This window comes from Pseudopipra pipra, chromosome 6, assembly GCF_036250125.1.
Source record: "Pseudopipra pipra isolate bDixPip1 chromosome 6, bDixPip1.hap1, whole genome shotgun sequence".
Taxonomy (NCBI): Eukaryota; Metazoa; Chordata; class Aves; order Passeriformes; family Pipridae; genus Pseudopipra; species Pseudopipra pipra.
The window spans coordinates 24,348,156-24,372,641 of record NC_087554.1 but is presented as its reverse complement, the minus strand read 5'-3'; the positions used below and the strand labels follow the sequence as shown (position 1 = coordinate 24,372,641).

The following is a 24,486-nucleotide window of genomic DNA, read 5'->3' as shown; positions in this document are numbered from 1 at the left end:
GACCTTGAAGAGGAGCAGACATGGCTTCTATGAAAACTTTAGAGTAGAATTGGCTAATTTTGGTAGATCCTGCATTGCTGTTAGTGGGAATGACCTGTTGATACAGAATAGAAACAATGATTCAGAGGGAAAAAATCTTAGCAGATAACTAGAAAATCTGTAATAATCTTCCCCCATCTACCTGCTGCCCTCCAGCTCTTCAGCCCCATGTGTAGTATCTGTGTAGTATCATGTGTATTATCTCCAAGTCTTGAGAATGAATGAAAGGTACACGTGAAGAATTGCACGACTTGTCAAAACCTCACCTCTAATCAGAATTGGTTGGTCCCTTGTATATGATGTTACATAGTACAGTAATTTGTCTGTATCTTGGTTTACAATTTTGTAAACTGAAATTTGTTTGTTTGTTAGAGCCTGCATGAATGCATATGTACTTAACTTATAGTTTTATACTTCATATTGTGTTCAAACTACCTTGATTTGTCTGTAAGCTGTGATGGTGGTTGTACCTTCTGTAGAGATGCATTCCTTCCTTTGGCAAGAACAAGGAAAAGTGGTTGAAAACTGCATGAAACCTCTTCTTGCCTTTTCTGTTCCATCTGTATGGGAAGTTAATTAAAAGGATTTGTTCAGGTCTATAAATTGCAGTGCCTGGAGCACTAGTTAAGCCAGTGGTTTTGTACGCATTGCTCAGCTACTAAAGGGAGATTGAGCAGTGGAGCAAAGCTGATTTAAGCTTAGTGTCTAGGTAAGATGTAGGTAGTGTTGGTAGGTTGAGACAAGTAACTGAGTACTAGAGTGAAGGTGATACCTTCCCCATATTACTTGATTATGCAATCTATGGATTGTGTTGGATTCCTGCTTCCTGTCAGATTGCATAGCAAGCTGCATTTGGAATTACTTTTTGCTATCACAGTCTGGCTTGGAAAAACTATATTTAATCTCTCTACTAATTTAATATTTTTTTTCTGATTCTTTACACATGTACAAACATTTCCATGGTAGTCTTTCCCTTTTTTTTTCCAAATCATATTTCTCACTTAGTTCACTTGTGAACTGCAGTTTTGTAGTTTATTAAAAAAAGAAAGATCAACTGCACATTTTTTATTACATTCTAAAATACTTTCTTATCCTTTCTTGGGCATTATGTAAGTTAGATTAATCTGTGATAGGCTTTTGAAGATAAACTAATCTCCACAAAAGGCCCGTATATCTTGAGTTTTATTTATTGTAAGGGCACCTAAAATCTCAGATAGATATTCACTGTTTCTACATATCTAAATAGATCAGTATATGATTCCTGATGGAAAAAGAAAATATGTTTTCAGAAGGGTATATTGCTGAATTAGCCCTGCCCTTTTATCAAGACCGTTTATCTGTGGTTCTGGAGTATCTACTACCTTTCTCGCTTGCTACAGATTTCCCCCTTGCCTGAGGATCAGCAAAGTCTGCTTCTTGTTCTGAAACATTTTGTTTCAGTTCACTCTTCTATTCTGGTAGTAATTTAGCTTGGATTCCTGCTTGAAAGATGCCTTATTGCTTCTCTGACTCTCTGAAATATATTCTCTATTAAAAGTGCTTTCTATATAAGTCAGTTCTGATGCAGCAGCACAAACAACAGTCTTTCACATTTTTCTTTTCAAGAAAAGAGGTTGCTAATGTATCCATTGACTTGCACATTTACTGCAGTGAAAAATGACACCAAATTGAGACACTGCAGAGAGGTTGGAAAACTAGAGTAGGATTTTACACGAAGCAACACATTAGAATGGTCGGGGGAAAATGGGATACAAGCCATTAAGGGCAAACTTAAAATACAGCTTTTAAATTAAGGAAAAAGAAAATAGGCAAGTACAGGATAAGAAATGGCTGAGAGTTCTGAAGAAAAAGATTGAGGGTTAAGCACTGACCTTAAATCAACAGTATTGTGCACAAAAAATAGTTCTGAAAATGTAACATCACATCAGGATAAATAAATGGAAGTGCTGTCATAAAACACCATGTAAATCTCTCTGCATAGCTTAGGAGTGGAACCACCAAGGTCATTGTGTCCAGTTTGGAACCAGGCACTTAGTACATGCAAACAAATCAAAATTATATTGCCAAATTGGAGAGTCCAGAAGAAAATAGTATCCAAGATCATAACACTGGATCCAATACCAAGAGAAGTTGAAATAATATGAGGCTGAATTAATGCAGAGAGTAAGTGTTGCTATTCTAGGTCTTTTGGAAGACCATAAAACCTAATGAGCTTACATTTTTACCAGTGGAGATTAATGCATTGTGGCTTATGAAGCACTGCAATAGACTGGGAAGTGCATATGTCTGTCTTTGGAAGTTCATAAAATGTAGTCAGACGCAAGAGCTTGTGTGATATCCTGTTGGAGGAGAGGAGTGATCTAATAACTTTCTGTTAATCTTACTACATTTCATGATTTAATGTCTAGTTTCTAGATGTTTTGGTTTTGGGGGTTTTCTGTTGTTTTTTTTTCCCCTCTTAATTGTTTATCTCTTTTGTGAGTGGAGCATAGGGAGAGCAGCTTTTTGCAAAAGATGCCGAGAAGCAGCATAGAATTCTTTATACAGAAAGCAGTCTTTTTATTTTAAAATTTTTTTAGCCTAAATATTTTCTTCCAATGGACCAGGTAACAGGTAACTTTTTATCTTGAATGGATATAATTTTAAACTTAAATAGTCCAAATCTAAAACACTGACTGAAAATTTGAAAAAACTAGACATGATAACCTGGTGGATATTATTTGGTTCCAAGTTAGTATTATTTTTATAGTGCCTGAAAAATCAAATTTCAAATATCACTGATAACTTACACCTTTTAAAAAATATCTATGATTAGACTGTTAAATTAATCAAAACCTATGTGTTGACAAATTGTTTAAGGGGACAAGATCAGAGCAAATAGCCAGGCAAGAAGTCTATTTTGTCTGCAATGTTTCTTGCTTCACAAGTTCCTGCAGTTAAATATGTGAGGATCTATGTCACAGGATTTTTTTTTTCATTTTGTGTTTAATATGAAGAAAGAAATTGTACTTGTCATGGTGACAAGAACAATATGAGGATAAATATCAAGGCAACACCTACAATATAGAAGTATTCTGCGGTTGTTTTGGCTTTGCTCTTTTTTAATGATGTAATTATACTATACTAATAATTCTGTACTTTATTGTTTCGATTATGTTAAATACTGGCTAATAAACATTTCTGAAATTGGAAGAACCTGTTGGCATAGGAAAATCTTCATTTAATTCTTTTTGCACTTCAGTCTTGGTGGAATTTTTTTTGTTACTTTTATTCTTAGACAACTGTTGAAATAAACCAAATCTAAAGGGAATAAGAAAAATTAGATGCTTGCCAGTATGTATAAAAACCCAATCAAGACAGAGGTTAATTATAGGATGATTCACTTGAAATTGATCCTAATGGTACAGTCTTTTAATGAGATTGATTTTTCCTAAGCATATTTGTTGTAACTCATGTTAACTGTATTAAAATTCGTTAATGAATGCAAAAACTGTCAGTAAGCAGGGAACTTTCAAACCCTAAGGAAGATTCCTGTATGGCTAAATGGCAGCAGGTTCTTGGTCATTGCCTTTGCTAGCTCTTGGCTCCTAATAAATCTCTGAATTTGATAGAAAGAGATCACTAACTGTTAAATTGCTTTGCAATTAAATGAACCAAATGTTCGATCCCAGGTCTGGAGACTAATATTGTAGATTACACTTACAAGTTGCAGACAGTATTTCTGAATAACACAACCAGTAGGAGGGATGTAGGGGAGGTATAACTGCTGTATACAGTATTATTGGACTGTGGTGTGTACATTATGGCTAGGTTGAAGTTCCTAAGACTATTCAGAATTAGTCTTAAGAATAAGTTTAGAAAAGCTATAAGAATTTGGAGTCTGTGAGAGTGTATCTCATTTTAGAGATTTAAGAACCTTGTTCTATTGAAGTGTTACTTGAGAAGTAATGAAGATTTGTGCTTTAATCCATATGAAAGGGAATTGGTGAGAGCTGAAAACAGACGTGTTTTCAGACTTGTTTGGTAACTAACTAGTTGAGCAATTTATTTGGGAATTATTCATTCTCTCTAATTCTCTCATTTAATGTGATTGAATCTCATGGATGGTTTTAGTAAAAGATGTGCATTACTTGGAAGAATATGTGTGATTCTGATGCAAAAAAAGTAGGAAAAAGTTTCAGTGATCTTTGGATTTCAGTGATCAATTCAATAAAAATTTCAGAAAACATTTGTAACTACTGCAGTTAACCTTCATTCATACTACATAAATGTAGGCTTGTAAGTGGCTGAACTTATATGATCTTTTTATTAAAAAACTCCTTGTGATTTGCCTATAATTCAAACCTAGTTTATTGAAATAGGAAGAATGTAGATTTGTGGTGAAGCTCACAATTCAACATTTTGCTTGTAGGAATAGCACTTACTTATGTTAGCTTTGCATGTCTTAGTTTCAAAATGCGCTTTTGCTGATAAAGCTAGATCTAGTATTTAAACAAAATTATTTTGTAAATGAATAAAAGTCTCTTTCTAATGTTGGTTCACTCTGTAGATGCCATATTCCTTGTCTTGTGAAATAATCTTTCACTGATGTTCCTCACAATTTCAGTTGCCTAATGGTTGCTATGATAGGAATCAAGCTGCTGTCTTTAAAATTAACCAGTGTGTTTTGGAAAACTTTTTTCATGCTGCAGTCTGTGTAACGTAAACGACACAGGTTTATTTTCAGCATGTGTGAATTGTAGGATCTTACTGGAGAGGATTTCCATTTAGTTCAGCCCGTCAGTAACAGCTCGCTCAGAGCACCTTGCTCAACTCTCCTTTTGTGTATCTTCCAGGAATGGAGATTCCATATCATCTGAGACCTACTCCAGTGTTTGACAATCATCATAATTCAATTTTATTTTTTTTTTGTTATTGAGCTGGAATTTGCTGTGTTCCACATCTTGTACTTCCATTGGGCAGAAGAAAGTGCACCCCCACCTGCCAGAAATACCTCTGTGTATATAATAGTTATACAAGAAGAGAACCAGGAAAAGAATGAAAAGTTGGGTGATAGGTGACTTTTACCAGAAGAGGAAAATATATTAGTTGAAACGTGGATGCTGCTGTCCATGGTTTTGACTTTCATGCCATCCATGTGTGGAATACATTAGGATCATTATTACGTGAGGGTGGATTTCTTTCAAGACTCAAAAGAGGGTATGATAGTTACATCCATGAAAATTAATTCACGAAAAGGTGGTGTACCAGCAGATACAAACTCTTGGAGAAAGCAAGAATCCTTTGGATACCTGTATGAGGATTGACGAATGGATTAAGTGAGTTCAGGGGCGTAGCTTGTATTTATTATTTTTATGTCAAGCTGCCACAAGAATATTATTCTTCCCTCCCTGGCAATTTTCTCGTTGTGGCTCTGAGTATGTGGTAAGGAAAAGAAAGGAAACAACTAGCTCTCAAAGCATCTTAAATACCTAGTAGGTGATAAAAATTCCATGGAATTGGATAAGCTATTGTGTTCTGGCAACCAGGTAGAAATTCTGATTATGTACTATAAAAGCAATTAATTGCAATCAAAAACATATCACAACCAAGGCCATAAAAATAAAATATTTTGGAGATCTGAAATACTCTTTGAAAGTAAGGTAGTAATTAACTGACCAAACTAACTGATTTTTAAGCCAGATTTGGGTGGTAAACTGGAAATATGAATGGTACAAAAAGGCATTTATTAAATTCTTTTTTTTTCTTTTATGTGTTGTTTTAGTAAAGTTTTGAGCAGATGCCTTTTCCATGCTGTCAAATCATAGAATTATTTAGGTTGGAAAAGACCCTTAAGATTGTAGAGCCCAACCGTTTACCTAACACTACCAGGTCTGCCACTAAACCTGTCCCTAACATGTCTTTTAAATACCTTTAGGGATAGAGACTCAGCCACTTACTTGAACATGTTCCAATGCATGACAACCCTTTCATTGAAGAAATTTTTCCTCATATCCAATCTAAGCCTCCCCACACACAACTTGAAGCTGTTTCCTCTTGTTCTTTCAACTGTTACTTAGGAGAAGAGGCTGACCTCCACCTTGCTCCTTTCAGGGAGCCTGATAAGGTCTCCCCTGAACCTCCTTTTCTCCAGGCTAAACAGCCCCAGCTCCTTCCACCTTTCCTCATAGGGTTTGTTCCCTGGACTGTTCACCAGCTTTGTTGCCCTTCTGTGGACACACTCCAGCACTTCAATGTCTGTCTTGTAGTGGGCCCAAAACTGAACACAGTATTCCAGGTGCGATCTTGCCACGATTAACTTCAGTATCATACAGCAGCCATAATTGCCACTGCCTCTAAAATTTTGGCTATTTTAATGCACTGTGTCTACTTTTTTATCTTCAGCTACTCAACAGTTCAACCAACAGCCTTTTAGTATCTGTAAGCAAGCTATGATGAATGGTTTACAGTTCTCTGGAAGATGGTGACAAACCACTCCTGAAACAAACTGATCTAATTTGGCTCCTCCTAGGAAAAATGTATTTGTGTTCTCCCCCACACTCCTCCTTGTTTAACGTGAACAAAATAAATCCATGCTTTCCATCAGTAGCCTTTGGTTGAGATATCAGACACCTGAAAATCTCATTTTGATTAGAAGAAGGGAAGACATAGCTTAGATAATAATTTTCTGAGCTTCTCTGTTGATAAAAAGGCTACTTGGCAAGCAAAGATGGTAGTCATGACATATTAGAGTCAGGGCAACAAGGCAATATAGTAGAACATTCAAATAAGATGGAAAGAAAGGAAGGATTGCCATTGGTCTTGCAGATGGAACTGAGACCTTGTTTTCTGGCTCAGGGAACAAGCACGTTACAGACTATTATAGAGGAATCCCAGTTCAGTTCTTGGTACCATAGTCCCCTTTGCCAACAGACTATTAATATACCCTTACCAAAGCCAGTATATTACTGGTAACATTTTTGTCACAAATACCATGTAAAATACAATATGCACAGTAACATTGAGTCTGTGAAATCCGTTCTTGTCTCAAGGCATTACTATCTCCTTTTCAACCCGCCAAATGCATATTCAAGCATCATGTTGCATCTTCTTATGCAGAAGTTGTATTACTCCTTTCTACTCTCTAGACAGTATGTAGAATTTCACCTGTAGGGCTAATGGTAGAATCCTTCTGAATGAATGTTGGCATTGCAATTCTGCCACTGAATATGTGCCTGTCCAGGAAATGTGCTAATGTTTTCACAAAGTTCTGTTTTTAAAAGACCGCTTTTTGCACCTTCCTTCCTAGCCATATTAGTATTCATGGTATTCTTTTTTTAACTGTAGAAAAGTACTTCTTTCACCTCTATGCTTAAGATTGGCTTAGGAAGGTAGAACTGCCATAGGTCTCTCTTGTCTTGATTCATCACAGTTTAGAAATTCCCTTGTCTTAAAATATTTTTTTCCTGCATGTTACAGTTGCAGTGCTGGGCAGAAGGTCGTGTTTTCAGTGGCTCTTATTTGTCCCACTAGTTCCATTAAAACAATTCATCTAATTGTTTTCAGTCTGCTGATCTCCATGTTTTCTTACTGTTTTATAATGTTGTATCCTGTTTTTCCTGGGATATTCCAGAAAACTAGTTTACATATAGCTGGAATCTCTGTTTTTCAGTTAATAATTGTTGCTGTTAACTAATATATTCTTAAAATGTATTCTCATATAAAATGATTTGCATGATGAATCTGAATAACTAAGCTCTGTTGGATGGGAAAAGTTAATGCTGATACTTTGGAAATTATTTTGCAAAAACTGAAAATTGAACATTCATTCTACGTCAGTGCTTCATAATATATTTGAAATTATATATTTCTGAAAATGTTTTGACTTTAGGTAAAAGTAGTGGCATGTACATGTACTCTGAACATGCTACAAAATCACTAAGAACTATTCCACCAAACTTAGATTTTTCAGCTACCAGCTTATATTTAGTTTTGGCTGTTGAGTACAACAGCACTATTCCAGAGAGTGTTGTTAGGATGTGACCATTGTAAAATAATCTCTGAGTTTGGGAGCATTTTACAGCAACATATATTTAAGTGGATTAATATTTTGATGCCTCACTAGAGCAGGGATCATAGCATGAAGCAAGGTCAAGAAAAAAGAAAACTCCATCTCTGATCAAAAAATTATTGGAATATAGTTCCTGAATTCTAATGGCTTCAGAGAGTATCTTAATAGAATAAGCTCTCCACCTGTCATTCTGTGTTTTTTTCTTACACAGGCCTTTTTGGAACACTGATCTTTCAGTCTTGAACTCTGCAAATCCCTCAAATTTGGTAGTATTTGGGGGTTTTCCTGTTTCGCCTTGTGTCAAAGGATTGCTTATCGCCTGCTTTTCATTTATTCCTTTGCATCAACTTTTTCATAATTTAGTAACTGTAACTGTTGTAAACATATCATCTAGAGATGGAGTTCGTGGCAGAGGGGATGAGATCTTTTCCAAGTGCACATCAAATATAATGAATAGGTTTTGTGTCATTTCCTAAAATCTATGGATTTTCTCCAGGTCTGTATATAATGAGACTCAAAACAGGCTGTAAGGAAGCATCAGAAGAAATAACTTGTAGCTTGATGCAGAAAATGATCAGGACTTTGATGCAACTTAGTACGTCCATACATGTATGTGCCCTTTCCACATAGACACTCTCTAAGTCGTTGCCATGTACTTCTGTTAGTATCTTGTATTCCAAGTATCTTAATCTGTGCCATTTCTTCAGAGATGTTAGGATCATGTTATGTATCCATACGCACACAGAAAAGGATTCTTTTTTTAATTTTTGGTTTATTTTCTTTTTAGCAGTCATAGTATGAACAAATGTTTTTTCTGGTTTTCTCTTTTGTTCACAGCTACATTATTTTTTCTGAAATGTGATTTATTCTGGTACTCAGCTTAATGCTGCAAGTATTTTTATGTTTCTAATTCCTGGTCTGTTATGATGACTAATCAAATGTTACTTTCATTTAGTAAGATTGTTGTCTTTATGAATTGATTATCTTTGTTCACCTGCTGGATTTCTCAGTGTGTCTGTTCAGTGTTCTTCAAGGCAAGAACAATTTTACCATTTGTTTCCCTCTATTCCTCTGGACCAGTTCATGCAGTCAAATTGTGGAGAGGGTTCTAGGTTTTTCTGTTGTGTGGGAGTATTTTTATCTTTCTCCACATGTCATTTAATTGGACAAGATTAAGGAACGAAAGATAAAAATACCTTTTCCTAAGCAAACAGGGAAGACAAGTTATTTTATAACACTTTAAGAACCATATAATCACTAAAATTTTATTTTTTAATATCAAATGCAACAATTATTTTGGGATCATTTTGGTAGAGCTGATTAAAAAATGTTTGGAGGAACCTAATGTTTTTCTTTATTCATTGTCAGAATAAGTTGATTTCCCTTCCCCCATTGTCTTCTTGATAAATCTCTTCAGTGTTTTAAATTAATGATCCTCATTTCTAGAATCATCAGAACTATATGTAAAGAATGTTTTGATGGTGTATGATTGTAATGATTTATTTTGTTTCATGCCTTTTTATTTATATCCTAACATTAAATTTGGTCTATAATATACCTTTTTTTTCCATCAAGCAAAGAAAATCTGAGAGAATTGGGCAGGAGAGAAGAGTAAGCTTAACACTTAAAACATTAAAATCTCCCAAACCATCTAACAATCAAGCTAACAGAAAAACCCCAAACTCAAACCAAACCAAATGCCCAACAACAAAAAAACCCTTATGTCAAACTGTTCCAGAAGTATGTATTCTATGTGGGAAACCTTTCTCAACAGCACTGTGAAATGTTGGCCCCCACTCCTCCCTGAAAACAGAATTCTTTCATAGGTTATACCTTCATCTTAATTGACTATACTTTGGTACTAGGACCAAATCCTATTCATTTGTATACATAGAACTGACTTTCTTGTGTAACTATTGCTTATATTAGGCTCTGTACCAGAAAACCAGAAGCTGTCATATGTAATAGAACCTTATTTTAAAAGAATTTTGAAGCTGGTCTTTGAAGTAAAAGTTATGTAAGTTTAACTCCTGTGCCAAATAAATCTGGAGCAACTGTGAAAAAAAGTTATTTGATGTGTATTTAAGTATGGTACATTGAAGAAGAGCCAATGTAGAGGTGAGCTGATCAGTAAACTATAATTAAGTTGCCTGGTTTTGGCAAGGCTTTTCAACAATCACTTTTAGAAAAACAAAATTCTTCTGGGAAAAGAGAAACAGTCTTATTGTGAATTTGTAACCCCGTAAGGGAATAGAAAAAAGAGAATATATGGTTAATTTTCATAATAAAAACAGTGTAATGCAAGGTTTCATCTTATCCTGCTATGCTAGGTCATGTGTATTTCATCATAAGAATAAATTATCTGGAAAAAAGAGTCTCTTGAGTTTTTCTGAGTAGAATCTGTATAGGAAACTGTAATATTATATTTGGTTCTAAATAGTCTTGACATAATGTTTACGTTTTAATTGCACATTTTTTGTGCATTTCTCTAACATAGATAGGGAGTGAAGGAAGTTAGAAGTGAGTACATATTGCGATTTGGGAAGAGGTCGTCCTGTGGTTGGGTAATGAATAATAAAAAAATCTGAATGGTACTAAATGAAGCTGTGCATGTAGCATTGTGTTACTCAGTACAGTTATGTGGCAGCATTTTTGGAATACTATGTGAAAAGATTAAAAAAATTATTTTACATTCCATGAACATAAAGCTGAAATTGGTAATAATGAAGTTTTTGCACAGCACCTGCCACCTTCACCCCACTCCCACCCTCTGTCTTGTTCTGTATTTGACAGGTACTGTTGTATGTGTACTTAAAGAGCAACCAGCACAGTTTTCAGTTTGGTTCAATTTGTTGTGGTTTAGGTTTAACAAATGTCAAAGTACAGCTTTAGGTTAATTTCTAGTTCAAGGAAAACTAAGACTTTGTGTGAGTTTGTAGATGGTGTTTAATAAACTCACTGTGTTAAAGTTATCATTCAAAACAGTGGCCTTGAGTGTTGCCATTTTCTTGGTTATGATCTTAATATGCATTGCTAAAGAAAAAGAATAGAAAAGAACAGTATTGTCTGACAGTTGTTGCTGTTTATCACAAATAATTTCTTTTTGTGTGTTGCAATACAAATATTCTAATAATATTTTTAAAACCTGCCTGGCTTTTGACAACGCATAAATGTTTTCATACTTATGCATAACCAAGTTTCTTTAAAAACTTATTATTATTTAGTAATGTGAGACAAATGAAAACATTCTGTTTTCTTGTAGATATGGCTGTCATTACACCATTATTTTTGCTAGCATCAGGAATCTCTTTTGCAGTTTGGAAAACATTAATAGATCAGTTTTTTTTTAAAAAAAACACCAGTGTTGAATTTTTGATCACCCAATGCTATCTTAGACTTCCGTCTATCATGATTGGTATAAAATGCAAGGTATATTGATATACATAAAATATGTATTCCACTGCATGCATGTTTTTAAGAAGTTCAACTACTTGTGTGTGACTGAAATGCATAAACATTCCCAGTCTCAAGTTTGGATCCGAAATAATTTATTTTTCTCTGGAACCAATTGTGTAAATCACAGTGAGATAAACTCAGTGTATGTAATTTCCCTTCCATCAATTATTTCATAGAGTGTTATTCCTAGAGGAATCTTATGAAATATATTAATAAGTACTTAGACTGATACTGTATAAAAGTAGGAAGTACTGGTTCTTGTTATATGTAATTAAGGAACCTTTTTGTAATGTTATATATATTTCTGTGAAAGAACAAGTAACAGTTTGTAATCATAAATTACATGCCCATCCCTCCATTTTTTTTCTGAAAGAAAACAAAAATATTTTGCTAAATATCTGGTATTTGAAAATAAGTTTCTGAAAATCGTTAGCTAATAAAAACACCTGGATTTACTACAGTAGTAGGATGTTGTGATATTGCATGTTTACATTTCTCTTTACTGTCTTTCCCTTATATTGCTATCTTTAATATCGATTTGAAATGTATTTAGTAAATAGATAGCAAAATCCATCTGCCTGTTGTATTCTGGTAGCTTTTTTTTTTTTTTTTTTTAGTTTCTTTTATTTAAGAAAGCTTATGTGAGTTTTGACCTCCTAATGTGTGAAAACTGATCACTATGCTTCTGAAGACTGATGACCACAATGTGAAGTAGAATATCTTGCGACCAGACCTGTAAATATTTTAAACTGCTAAAGCATTACACTGACCATAGCAAAAGCCTTAACATTCACTTGTACTGAACAAACACTGTGGTAGTGACAGGTAAGATAGCAATTACAGAAGTAATTAGTAGTGGTGCTCTAGGTAAAAGTAAAAAAGTACAGCATTCTCATTTAACCTCCATGTTATAATTTAATGAAGGAATTTAACACTTCTGTATTTTATTCTGAATTTATAAAGAAGAAATGTTATTGCAAAATTTTTACACATTTTCTGAAAGAAATTCAGTGTGAACATTCCTTCTGTCATACAAGCTGTTTAAGTGCGTAAAGAAGGCTAAGACTTTACTCCAAATAAGTGTAGTGGCACCTACTGACAGTCTTGAAGTCATTTATGTGGAATTAATCAACACCTGAAAAGGTGGCTTAACAGACCATAAAACTATTTTTCAGAGGAACCAGTTATCATAGGATTTTCAATCAGGTGATATTATTATTATTGCTGGATCCAGTCTACAAATGTGTTCATATTAGTATTACATTTCATTTCAAGTTGGTGCCTTATGAAAAATCTGAAAACAGCATTTGTATGTGGTCCAAGATTATTTAGATTTATATCAAGTTTGGATTAACTATGAGCAGAAGAGAGTTAGAATTGGATCTGAGATACTGTAGTGATATGATTAGATATTTTGATGTCTTTACAAGTCAATTTTTGCAAGTTGTGCAGGTTGAGAAAAAGAAGATTATAAAATACAAGTTGTATTTCGCAGATTTACAATTTACAATTGTGTACAGATTGTAAAATGCAGTCAGAGTTTTGGTGGCTGTTTGATTCAGTCTCTATAAAAGCATATGTATATGCAGCAGGCAAAAGTTGTTGAAGAACTGGTATATCTGAAAAGTTCAATTGAGCATAAGAAATTTTTTCTAAAGAAAGAATTCCAGAATGCTTGTTATGTTGGTAGTATTGTGTGGTGATGGATAGAGCATGGGGGGAAAATCAGTTACCACTTTATCAGTGTTATTTGTCTAATTTTCATGTTATGTTTTTCCATGCACTACACTTCTGGGATATTTGAATAGCAGACATTAAGAATTTTTATAATTTAAGACAGGTAGTGTTCCCTGACCTTTGAAAACAAGTTTTAGTACATTAATGTGCTTTTTTTTAATCTCTGACAGACTTGAAATGTAATTCTTTATGATTATTTATATTTTAAATGAAGCCTCTGGTGTTTTGGCAGTCTCAATCTTCTACTCTTTATAATGTGATTAGAAAATAGGTCAGGCACTATTGCACTGAGAATGCAGTGTGGGTTTTTTTCCCTTGAATAATTGTATTTAGTAAATAGTTTTTTATTTGACATCACTTACACAAATGCATGTAAATAAAAAAAAGGAAACATGAATAGTTCTCCAAATTGATGACTGAATATAATTTTGAAAAGATTAAAAATAATTCAGACCAGTTTTTTAAAAATTAAAATATGTGAAATCCCATAGGTAGTATGGGGTTCTGTTTTGTTTCTGAGAATTCTCCTGTACTGGTTGCAGCTGACACTTTGGATATGTATGGGTGCTAGTGGGAATGCCAGTTGCAGGATCAGGATCTAAGTTAGAGGTGCAAAACAGGAACAGTAAGTCCTTTGAATACAGAAGGACTGAATTATACTAGCAGCAGCACGTGACACCCTGTGAGCCCTTTAGTTTATTACACTGTTTTGAAAAGTGCAGTTTGCTTGTGCTTTAAATAGTACATGTACACATGAAATGGTGTATATTTGTAAATTAAAACATGAACACCAAGTGTTGGCATACTCAGATTGCATTAGGATATAAAAATCACAGACAATTACAAAATTTCTTTGATCTTGTTTTCTGAATAGGCTGCTTTTTGGAACCTTTAACTATGTTTGTGCTAGGAATGCCTTATGATTTCATAGAAAAGCATAGTAATCACTGCGTTTACTAAAATTATTATTGGGATTTTTTAGTCAATTTGTTATGAGAAGTGGCTAGCTCTCTGATTAGAGCAGTTACAGACAAAATGTGTCCTGTAACAGCTTTGTTTCCTCTAAGCTTTGATACTGATCGTTTTATAAACTACAGGTAAAAAGTTGTGTTTCATGTTTTAGTTTACCATCCAAATATCTTTTATAACATTTCTTCTGTAGAAATGTCTGTGCTGTGTGATAGCCCCTCATCTTTCTCTGGTTTCACATGATTGGGCACACATTGTGACTTCTGTCTTTCTGTGGTTTGCTGCTACTCTTCAGAAAGAGTGTGAGAGTCTTAAGTAAAATTTATTTGCTCTACTATATATTTAATCTATATTAGCGTTGATATGGTAACACTTAGTTTTGCAAAGGTTGTCCCTAAATTCTCCAGCAGAGAATTCAGATGTTGTGCATCTGCAGAATTCAACTCTTGCTACCTACTTCCAAATGCAATAGTGTAAACTTAATACTTGACATAAAAGGAGTTAAACAAGAAGCTAATACCTTCAAAGATGTTTTAAACTCAGTAAGTTTTAAACTCATCTGTCATTTCCCCTTAATGATATGTCACACCAATTTTGAGAGGAAAAGGCTTTGACAGCATTATGTGAGGTTTTGACTTGCAACTTACACAGTCCTGTTTTATTCATAGCCTTATTATTGTACAAAATACATTGAGTTTTTCATTTCCTTCTCTTTTAAATAAATGAATAGATCTTAGATCAGTGGTACTCGTGGGCCATGGTCACGGTGAGAATCACATACAGAAAGCAATCAAGTTTTGGTGGCATGGAGCTCTATGACAGCTGTAAACCAGTGTAAATTAGACAGCATGAACCTATATGCTAATGCAAATAAAGTGCTTCCCATACTTGAATTAGCTTATTAGATGTCTTTGGGTTTTTTTGTGCTTTGTAGCATGTAAAGTTCCGTGTCCCGAAGTAAAACTTTTCTATCTATGAAGAAGAAAACTGGATTCCCAAGGGGAATTTTTACAGGTTAAGATCCATATATTGTGGCACAGTGGAATTAAAGTTAAGGCAAATACTTCATCATATGGCAATATTAATATTTATAATCCTTGGTAAAATTTGTCTTGTTCTAAAGAAGCACTGCATAAACCACAGTCAATTTAAACTAGAAAATGGTGATACAAAGCAAGTCTGATTATTTAGATAATGATCACATTTGACATTCTTTCCCTGATGTGGCCCACTCAAAACCGTCTTCTGACATTTTTGTTACTGGGTTGTCAAATCACCCAGTCTCCAAGCCTGCCATGTGTAAGAAGAAAGGCTTTTAGCTCAGTTCTGTGACTCTTTTTTTCAGCGTCTGAATACCATACAGTCTTGACTATGCTTTGATTTTGCAAAACCTCCTAGTTGCAAATAGCACTTCAGTTTTCTTATGGCTGCCAAGTGTCATACATTTTTGCATAACTATTACAAACTCAGCAGCTCTCTCATGTGCCTGTTTTTCATCTTGATTTATAAACATCCAGCTGAGTTGTGAACAGACTGATGTTAAGTTTCTTGGTTATTAAATTTTTGCATGTTGCTTTGATGCCAGCCAAAAGAAGAAAGATATTACCTCTGATCTTGCTTCTGATGTTTGCAGCCATTAAGGAATGACATGGGGAAGCTAGTGGAAAAGATTTAGTGGAGAGCTTCAATGCCAATGAGAATGGAAACATCAAATATTAGCTTAAGGTTGTCCATTGCTTTTTGTCCCACTCTGTTCCTTTCCCAAGGCATCTAGATTATTCTGCTGATGATAAGCTGCATTTTCCCCAAGTGGAAGAGGCAGCTGTACTTTGGTCTCAGAAGAGCACTGAAACGGAAAGCAAACATTGTATGTCTGATATTGATAAATTTGGGTTCTAATGCAAAATTGTGGAACAAAGTAACATCTTGGGTGTAAAGGAGCATCTCATTACTTTGTGAATTTCTTAATTATGGAACCACGTCACATGCAGGATGAAAGATCTTACCTTATTGCTCTATATTCTAAATGGTAGAAAAGCAACAATGTTCTTCTTTTAGCTTCTAATGATAAGTTCAGCTTAATTCAAGAGGAATTTGGAAAGCAAAACTTTTTTTTTTTTTTTTTTTATTAGGCTTTTTGTGGCTTTTGGGGAAAAAATCGAAAGTCTGGCTGTTGTGGCAGAAAAGTAGTCTGAAAGATTAATGACTAAATGTGTTTGCATACATTTTGACAAGATCATGCTAAGAGGCCTTGGGGTTTGTTTTTCTAGAGAAGTGTTGGCAAATCTGTAGCTTACATCCGGTGTAAATGCAGCTCACATTTTAGAATCACATCATGTGACAAGTAGTGGGGACATGCTGACACAGGAGCTCTTGGTTAATAGAAATCCCCAGCTACTGAAGCAGCAGTGACATTCAGCAGTATGTTCCATCAAGTCTTGTTCAGGGAAGCTTCTGAACACTTTATCTTTTCAGGATATGTGCTGTGTACTATGTGGTTATTGTCAAAATTTTGACATGCAGCTGGATAGGCTAAAAAGATTGGCCTTCTTTATGGTAGAGGTTTACTGATCTCCAGAAGTATTTCACAGAATCAGGAGTATTAAGTTTGGTGCTCTATTGAGCATACTAAGCTCTAAGTTCTGCTAAAAAAGGGATGCGCCTTTTCATCAGCTCTCCTATGACTAATGCAGGGCAGAAAACCCAATTCTTTTTAGCCTCTTGATTGAACTACTATAGGCTTTTGAAAGCATTTTTGGTTCTTCAATTAAAAGGGAATGAGTAACTAAGAATCTGTTACTTAGTGAAAGCATCTGTTTCAGTGGCTGATGCCTTTATCTGTTTTACACTTGTGTGTTTAGGAACTACTTTCCCCTTTCTCATGAGCAGAATTTATCCAGGTTGAATTTCTAATCCCCAGATTTTGTTATGCCTTTCTTTGCAAGTGTAAGAAGCAATTTGATGTCACAAATTCTTTCTTTTTTTAACACAAATTATGTCCTTGTAACTTCCATAGCCTGTTCTTTTATTTCATTGCTTCCAAAGATTCTCACTCTGTATTTTCTTTTGGAATGAGGTTTCTGCAAGGCCTGTCAGTAGTTTATTAACTTATTACTCTGGAGGAAGATCATGCTTGATGTTTGAATTTTTATTATTCATCACTGACTGTGGCTGTATTAGATTAGAGTTGTATGAAGTCAATACAATAAGTAAACAGGAAAAAAAACTTTTACTATAATGTAATTGTCCTATTCATTTTCCAAGACAATTTTTATGTTACAAAGACATTTCGTTCGTTTGGATAAGACAAAAGATAACTTCTCACTTTGCTGTGTTTCTGGTTAATGTATTATCTTTGTAGTTAAAACTGAAGACTGCTTTATCCAGCGCTTATTAAAATGAGTCCATATATATATATGTATAATTTCCTTGGAAGAGTGTATTGTTTTTGCAATTGACTCTTTTATCTTTCTGAAAGAAAAATCACCAATTACTTTTTATCTGTTTGACAGACAATCTTGCATGTATTTGACAGATAACCTGCTCTTTTTCTTTCAAGGTACAATTCTCTCTTTTGTTCAAAATTGCATCAGTTGTAAAAAAAATTAGAAATTACTCTATCTTTTTTCAAGCTTTCAAATGTAATATGTTACAAAAATCGTGAGCACTTGTATTTATTACTGTATCTAAAACAAAGGAGTGCTTAGTATTTTCAAACTGTATTTGTTGTAATTGTCGATGCAATTATTTTATCTAGTTTAGAAAAGTTATTACTTCCAATTAGTTCTTAACTCCTGTTAAAATCTTTTGAGGTCAGTGTTCCGTGTATATCTTTAGCTTAAAAAAACCCAATTGCTGTGGGTACAGACTTCTCTGAACCGCTACTATTGTGATAATTGAACCTCTAGGTGTTCATATAGCATAATTTTGAGAATGTTTGGTCTGTGATACTAAAATTACCTAATTTGGTGGGTTTGATTGTTTTTTACCTCTGAGCAGGAGCTATATAGTTGAAGTAGGATTAGTAATAATACTTAACTCCATTGTGTTTTTGTTGGTTTTGTTTGTTTGTTTTGTTGTTGTTGGTTTTGGTTTTTTTCAATAGAAATAAATTTAGTAACTACAGGGGCACGGGACCCTGAGTTGGCAATAATTTTGATGTGATTCAGCTTAGGCTTTCTCCTTATAATTATCTCCTCAAAGGAAACCAAATGTTTTTTATTTGAAAAAATGCCAAGTTTTATTAGAATAACAGTTAGGATAATTAACATTTTAAGTATTGCAAACTCAGTGAATAAGGAAGAAAGAAGAAAAGGAAATTTTTTTTATTTTTCCAAATTTTTCCCTGCCTACACTGTCATTGTGAGTCTGCTGTTGCTTCTACTTGGTTGCAGTTAATTCAGTGACTTTAAGCTGTGAACTGTGCAGTGCCCTCTGATCTGCTGGAAGATTTTCCTATCATGTCAAAGGTCAAACAACCTGTTCCCTGCTCCTTGCTGCAATTTCTTTATTGGGTTGCAAGCTCCTGTAATGGAATTTTCTTGATTGTCATACTGCACAGTTTCTTGAATTCTGGATCTGAGCATAGTCATGGTATCTCCAAGGAGAGCGAGTTGTCTCTCTTTCTCTAGGAGGCCGTACCTGATGTGATCATCTTAGAGAAGCATTGAATTGATTGGGAACAAGCAAGCAGAATGCCTTCTGCCCCCTAATGCTGTCTCTCAGAAAGAATGGAGGGCACATTTGATGAAAAACTCAACATGAGGTGGCAGTGTGTACTCACAGCCCAGACAGCCAACTGAACCCTGGGACACATCAAAAGGAGTGTGGCCAGCAGGTTGAGGGAAGTGATTCTCCCCCTCTACTCTGCCCTTGTGATACTCCACTTGGAGTACTGTGTACAGTTGTGGTGTCCCCAACATAAGAAGGACATGAACTGTTGGAGCAAATCCAGAGGAGGACCACAAAGTTGACAAGAGGACTGGAGCACCTCCCTTATGAGGACAGGCTGAGAAAGTTGGGACTGTCCATCCTGGAGAAGAGAAGGTTGCGTGGAAACTGTATCACAGTCTTCCAGTACCTGAAGGGGGCCTATCGGGAAGCCAGAGAGGGACTCTTCACTAGGAACTGTAGTGATAGGGAAAGGAGTAATGGATACAAATTGAAAGAGAGGAAATTTAGGTTAGGTGTTAGGAAGAAATTTTTTGCTGTGAGTGAGGTTAGACACTGGAACAGATTGCTCAGGGGGGTTTTGGATGCCCCAACACTGGCAGTGTTCAAAGACAGGTTGGATAAGGCCTTGAGCAACCTGGTGCAGTGGGAGGTGTTCCTGCACTTGGCAGGAGAGTTGGGACTAGATGATCTGTAAGGTCCATTCCAACCACTTAACATTCTGTGATTCTGAAGGTCTTACTACACTTCACAAAAGGCAGGCCTTGGAGCAATATGTGTGTTGTCTCTAATAAATGCTAAAATGAGTAAAGAAGAATTTTGTTTTGAGAGAGAATTTGTGGTTTTGGGTTAAGAAGATATGAAGAGAGCTTATGTTTTTTTGCAAGATAGCAGGAACTTTCTTGAAACTTTGAGAGTTGTATTCTTCTCCTATGGGATACTTTTAAAGAACTATTCAATTTATCTGTATTTTGTTTTCTCCAAGTCTTCAGATTTGTACTTTCTCCAGTTACATTAGATGATTATTCTAGTGACTTTTAATATTTTGATTGCAAGAAAATTAATTTTCTTTACAAGGTTTCCTTAACATATTTATATTTTTTATAAATGATAATATATATGAAAGAATATACATGAATACAGTTGTATTCATTTTATAAAAATTAAGGTTAAAAATAAACATTCTGTCCTGAATTTTTGTTTTTTTTATTTTTTTTCAATGTGAAAGTTAGATTGGTATTTTGAACAGGGAGTAATGCTTGGAGATGGGGAAACAATTATTTGACAAAACTGCTAAATGACTGAATTGCTTTAATTGATTATGCAGATTTATATCTTGTGTTCAAAATGTATAACATCTTTCAGCTGCAAATTTGATAGTATCTGTAAATATTAATGAATCAACTTCAAACACAGGTTTGAAGTTGGCAAATATTAACAAGGAAAATTGGGGCCTGGTGAGACTGACTTGTACAAGTCACTCATTAATTCAGTACAGACCCTAAAATATTCTTTGATTTAATTCTTTGATTGCTAGATCACATTGTATCTAAGCTAGATACAATGCAAGATGGTAGTTAAAAATATTCTGATTGAATGATTTATCTTTGTGGATAATCCATGATTAGTTAAATAACAAGCAGAAAATATGATACTTTAAACATTAGATTCTTTCTCGCTGTTATGATACAAGAGTAAATCAAAAGGAAGATTTTTTTTAGAATGTGAAATACTTTTGTTTGAATGTGAAATTAAAAGGACTTTCTTTTTTTCCTTCAGTTACTAATTTCACTGACTACTGGAATAGTGGAATTGCATGTTAACCTCCAACCTCCATGATGCAGTTGTGTTTATTTCCTGCTCTTGTGGAGAGGGTGAGCTTTTCTTCATATGTTACGAGGTTATGATTTTAAAAAAAATACTGCTATTTATGTGAAAGATAAAGTATGTTGTACCATTTGCATGCTGTGCATTTTAGAATATTTTTTTCACATCAAAATCTATAAAAGTGCCTTTATTTCATGGAATCACTTTATAGCTGACTTTGGAAAGTATCTCTGGAGAGCTTCTAGTCCAACACCACTGATCAAGTAGGATCAATTTGAGTGGGTTGCTCAGGTCTTTGCCCAGCCTCCAGGGATGGAGACTTCACTAACTCTGTTTACTGGACTTGCACCAGTATGACCATGTGATGTACTAAATACAAAGAATGTAGTACTTGTGGTCAGTGCAGGACAGTAGAAATATTTAAGAATATGTTCTTGTCAATGTTATTAAATTCTTAAAGAAGCCAGATAATGAGTAATTAGTGAAGAACCTTAAATATCCCAAAATGATTTTGTTTGTGGCATTGTCAGCTAGAACCTTGTAGGGAGCCTACAGAAGTGTGCAAAGAGCTAAGGTTATAAAGATACGATATAAAGCCAGGAGTATATATTTACTGGTGTCTGTTGACTGTAAATGAGAGAAGCATGAGGAGATTCAATACCAAAGTGAAAAATACATGTAACTAGATGCAGTTGGATGAAGGGGAGACCTGGGTAATATTTACCAATTTGAACATAACAAGGTAATGTAAAGGAATATAATAAAATACAAAATAATATTAGAAATTCTTTTGAGATGAAAGAGTTAAGACCTTGTTCATTAATGGTACCAAGATTATTATTCTGGATAAAAACTCAGCTATTTATGGTAGTTAGGGATCACTGATAGAGGAGGAGACCTATAGAAAATAAGTGCGTACACTCCTTAATTACTTTCCTACATGGTTCTGATTGAACTTAGACTTGTAAGGGAAATTACATTTACTATTCTCTCTTCAGTTTGTCTGTTACACACCTTCTTAAAAACTTGAAAAAAGCAGTAGCAACCCTGGTTTGGTGATTTCTGTCATGTCTTCACTAGTCGTCAGTCATTTTAGGGAATTTATTACTGCTACTTGGGTTACAAATACAGCAACTCTGAAACTGTTAATAAGATCTCTGTTATATTCTACATGTGTTCATCCTGTTGACTTTATTTTGGTTGCATCAGTAAATATTGGGTTCCTAAAAGAAGAAGAAATTTGGCAATTAGTCCAAAGTAATACCAGAATCTTCCCCTACATTCTTCTACTTTGAATGTTTTTTCTGTATTATAGTATGTATTCTGCTAATGCTTCTAAATGAATCTTAAGATGACTCTTCTCAAGCTGTTAATCTTGCTTTTATACTCTAGCTTTTTAATTGCTCAACTTGTAGTAATTTACTTCCTTCATAATCTCTGTAAGTCGGAAAAGTCATCAAGCTTCCACACTCAGTGACAGAACCTCTCCAGCCAAATTTCAGGAAGGATAAATCACACTGCATCTTTCTTCAAAGGTTGTTCTTGTTGGTTATGATTTGTTTTCTAACCGAATTAAATTAGTGGGCCTGTAGCTTTCACATAGTTAAGGAAGTCCCTCAGTACCCTCTCTTCCTGCCAGGGAGTTTTCTGTGATGAAGATCCAAAACTGTAGTCTTTGAAGACTTCAGTATTGAATAAATGTCCACTTGCAATGAAATTGAAAAGGGTGGTGAATTCCATTAACAAAATGTTAATTTGATAATAATCTGCAGATTGTGTCAGATGAGCAGGCCATATTTATTTATGTAAAATTATAAGGGAGCATATGAAGAGAAAATCACTCAAATTGCTCAGAGCAATCCATACAGATATCAAATTAGGCTTTACAGAAAGAAACAGTAGTAAAGAGGAAGTTGTGGATGTAGGAGTAAATACTAAGCAAGTTTCATGATTATATTTACTTATGTCCTGTACATGTGAATAGAAGTTAAGAAGAAAAAAAGAAGTAATTTTATACACCAATTATACATATGTAATACTACAGATTTTATGTCCTTGTTCCAGAAAAAAAGAGGAAATGGATAGTTTTTATGGGTAGAAAAAATATACCTGCAACAGTGAGTTTGAATAGGAAACTAAAGGAACTTCATTTTGGGTATTTTTAGGACACAGAACATTAATACATGCTCTGTGAATGGGTTTCTGTTCTCCAGTTGAAGAAAATAATAGATACAATTTGTATGTTAATAAAGGTAATTAAAAAGTTATAGATGAATGAAATACTTTCCAACTTGTTTCCAGTCAATAGTCTAAAAATGTTTGGAACTAAGTAGGATAAAGTCTCTTGGGATTGATGTATATGAATGCTAGAATTAGAAATAATTACCAGTCCTGACTTGATCACAGTGGTCTGCAAAGCACGAAGACAAATTTTGAAGAAATGAGAATTAACAAAGTAAAGGTAGATAAAAATGGAAAATTAGATAAATGCAACACAGATCTGTTGTCAAAGATTTTTTTCTCTGTATTATTCTGGGTTTGCTTGCTGTTTCAATGAGATAAATTTCCTAATGAAACGTAGTTTGGGAGAAACTGTGCATGTAAACTCCCTTTCAGCATTTCTTGGCACATAGAAAGTTTTGAGTATTGAGTGAGAGAAAAGGTAGATGAAAAGTGAAATCATTCATTGGAAAAAGAAGTAGCTAAAGGGATGAAGTGACAGGGACTTGTGCTAAAAGGAAGAGTATTAGCCTGGAGGAGACACCCTATTAGTGCGGTGGATTACTTGTGTTATTCATTTTGAGTGTTTTCAGTAGTGACAATGTCACAAAAATATAATAGATTATAATGAAATTTAGGTCACAAAGTAGAAGAGTGTTCTAGTGGGGGTCAGAAAAATGTACAATAATTTTTTATTTGGGATACTGGAGTGGTAGAATGGGATAAAATGTGATAACACAAAAGGATGAAGAATTTCTGTATATAAGATAGGACCTTATAAATTTGAAGAGAGACAGATGCAAAAAGATTTGGTGGTATTATGTCCTTGTAAAATGGTTGCTGACTGCCAGAGTAATGTGGTCAGGGAAGACAAATCCCGTTCTAGGATATATTACAGGAGGCAGGTCCGAGAGAGAAAAGCAAGTATTTGTTTCATATGAGACACCAGCAACACCTTGTGTAACATATAGAATTCTGCTTCAAATACTCTCTTAAGTCTTCATAAAGGATGCATTGCATACACCATGAATAATATTTGTAATGTTTGCTTATTTTTATCAAATGTTACAGAGGCTTGTTACCTGTTACTTTTGTCCTTTGATCCTTAGTTTTATTTTAATATCATAAAAGGATTATTTCATTAGGTTCTAATCCTTTGTCAGAGATTGTGCCATCACATCATCATTATATGGAATTGGAAAGTTGTTTTAGTTTTCATTTTTGTTAGAGCACGACAGGCTCTAAGTACGGTAGCATGCTCTCCTAAGAAGATAATTTTTATGAGTGGAATCTTATAAATACTAACTTTACTTACTTAAGTTTACTTTTAAGTGAAACTAACAAGGTTGGGAAAGTTCAATCTAAGTTGTATGTACAGTGTAACATGCTTTTTGAGTGTTTCAAATTTAGTGATAAGTCATTGTGATAGCTCTTAAGTGGAGTGAATTTCATATATCAAATTGTAGGTGATGAACATGCCATTAAATATAGAGCTGTATATGTTAGCTATAGTGAGG

The 24,486-nt window shown here is 34.4% G+C and overlaps 1 protein-coding gene across 4 annotated transcripts in view; it reads left to right on the top strand.

Moving 5' to 3' along the window:
• The window catches only part of FUT8 (fucosyltransferase 8), a 112,300-nt gene that overhangs the window by 26,170 nt on the left and 61,644 nt on the right, over positions 1-24,486 (top strand). For all 4 annotated transcript variants that reach the window (XM_064657838.1, XM_064657837.1, XM_064657835.1 and 1 more), the window contains one exon: positions 20,702-20,796. The gene's annotated coding sequence lies outside the window, so the exon portion shown is untranslated. The remainder of the gene's footprint in view (positions 1-20,701; positions 20,797-24,486) is intronic.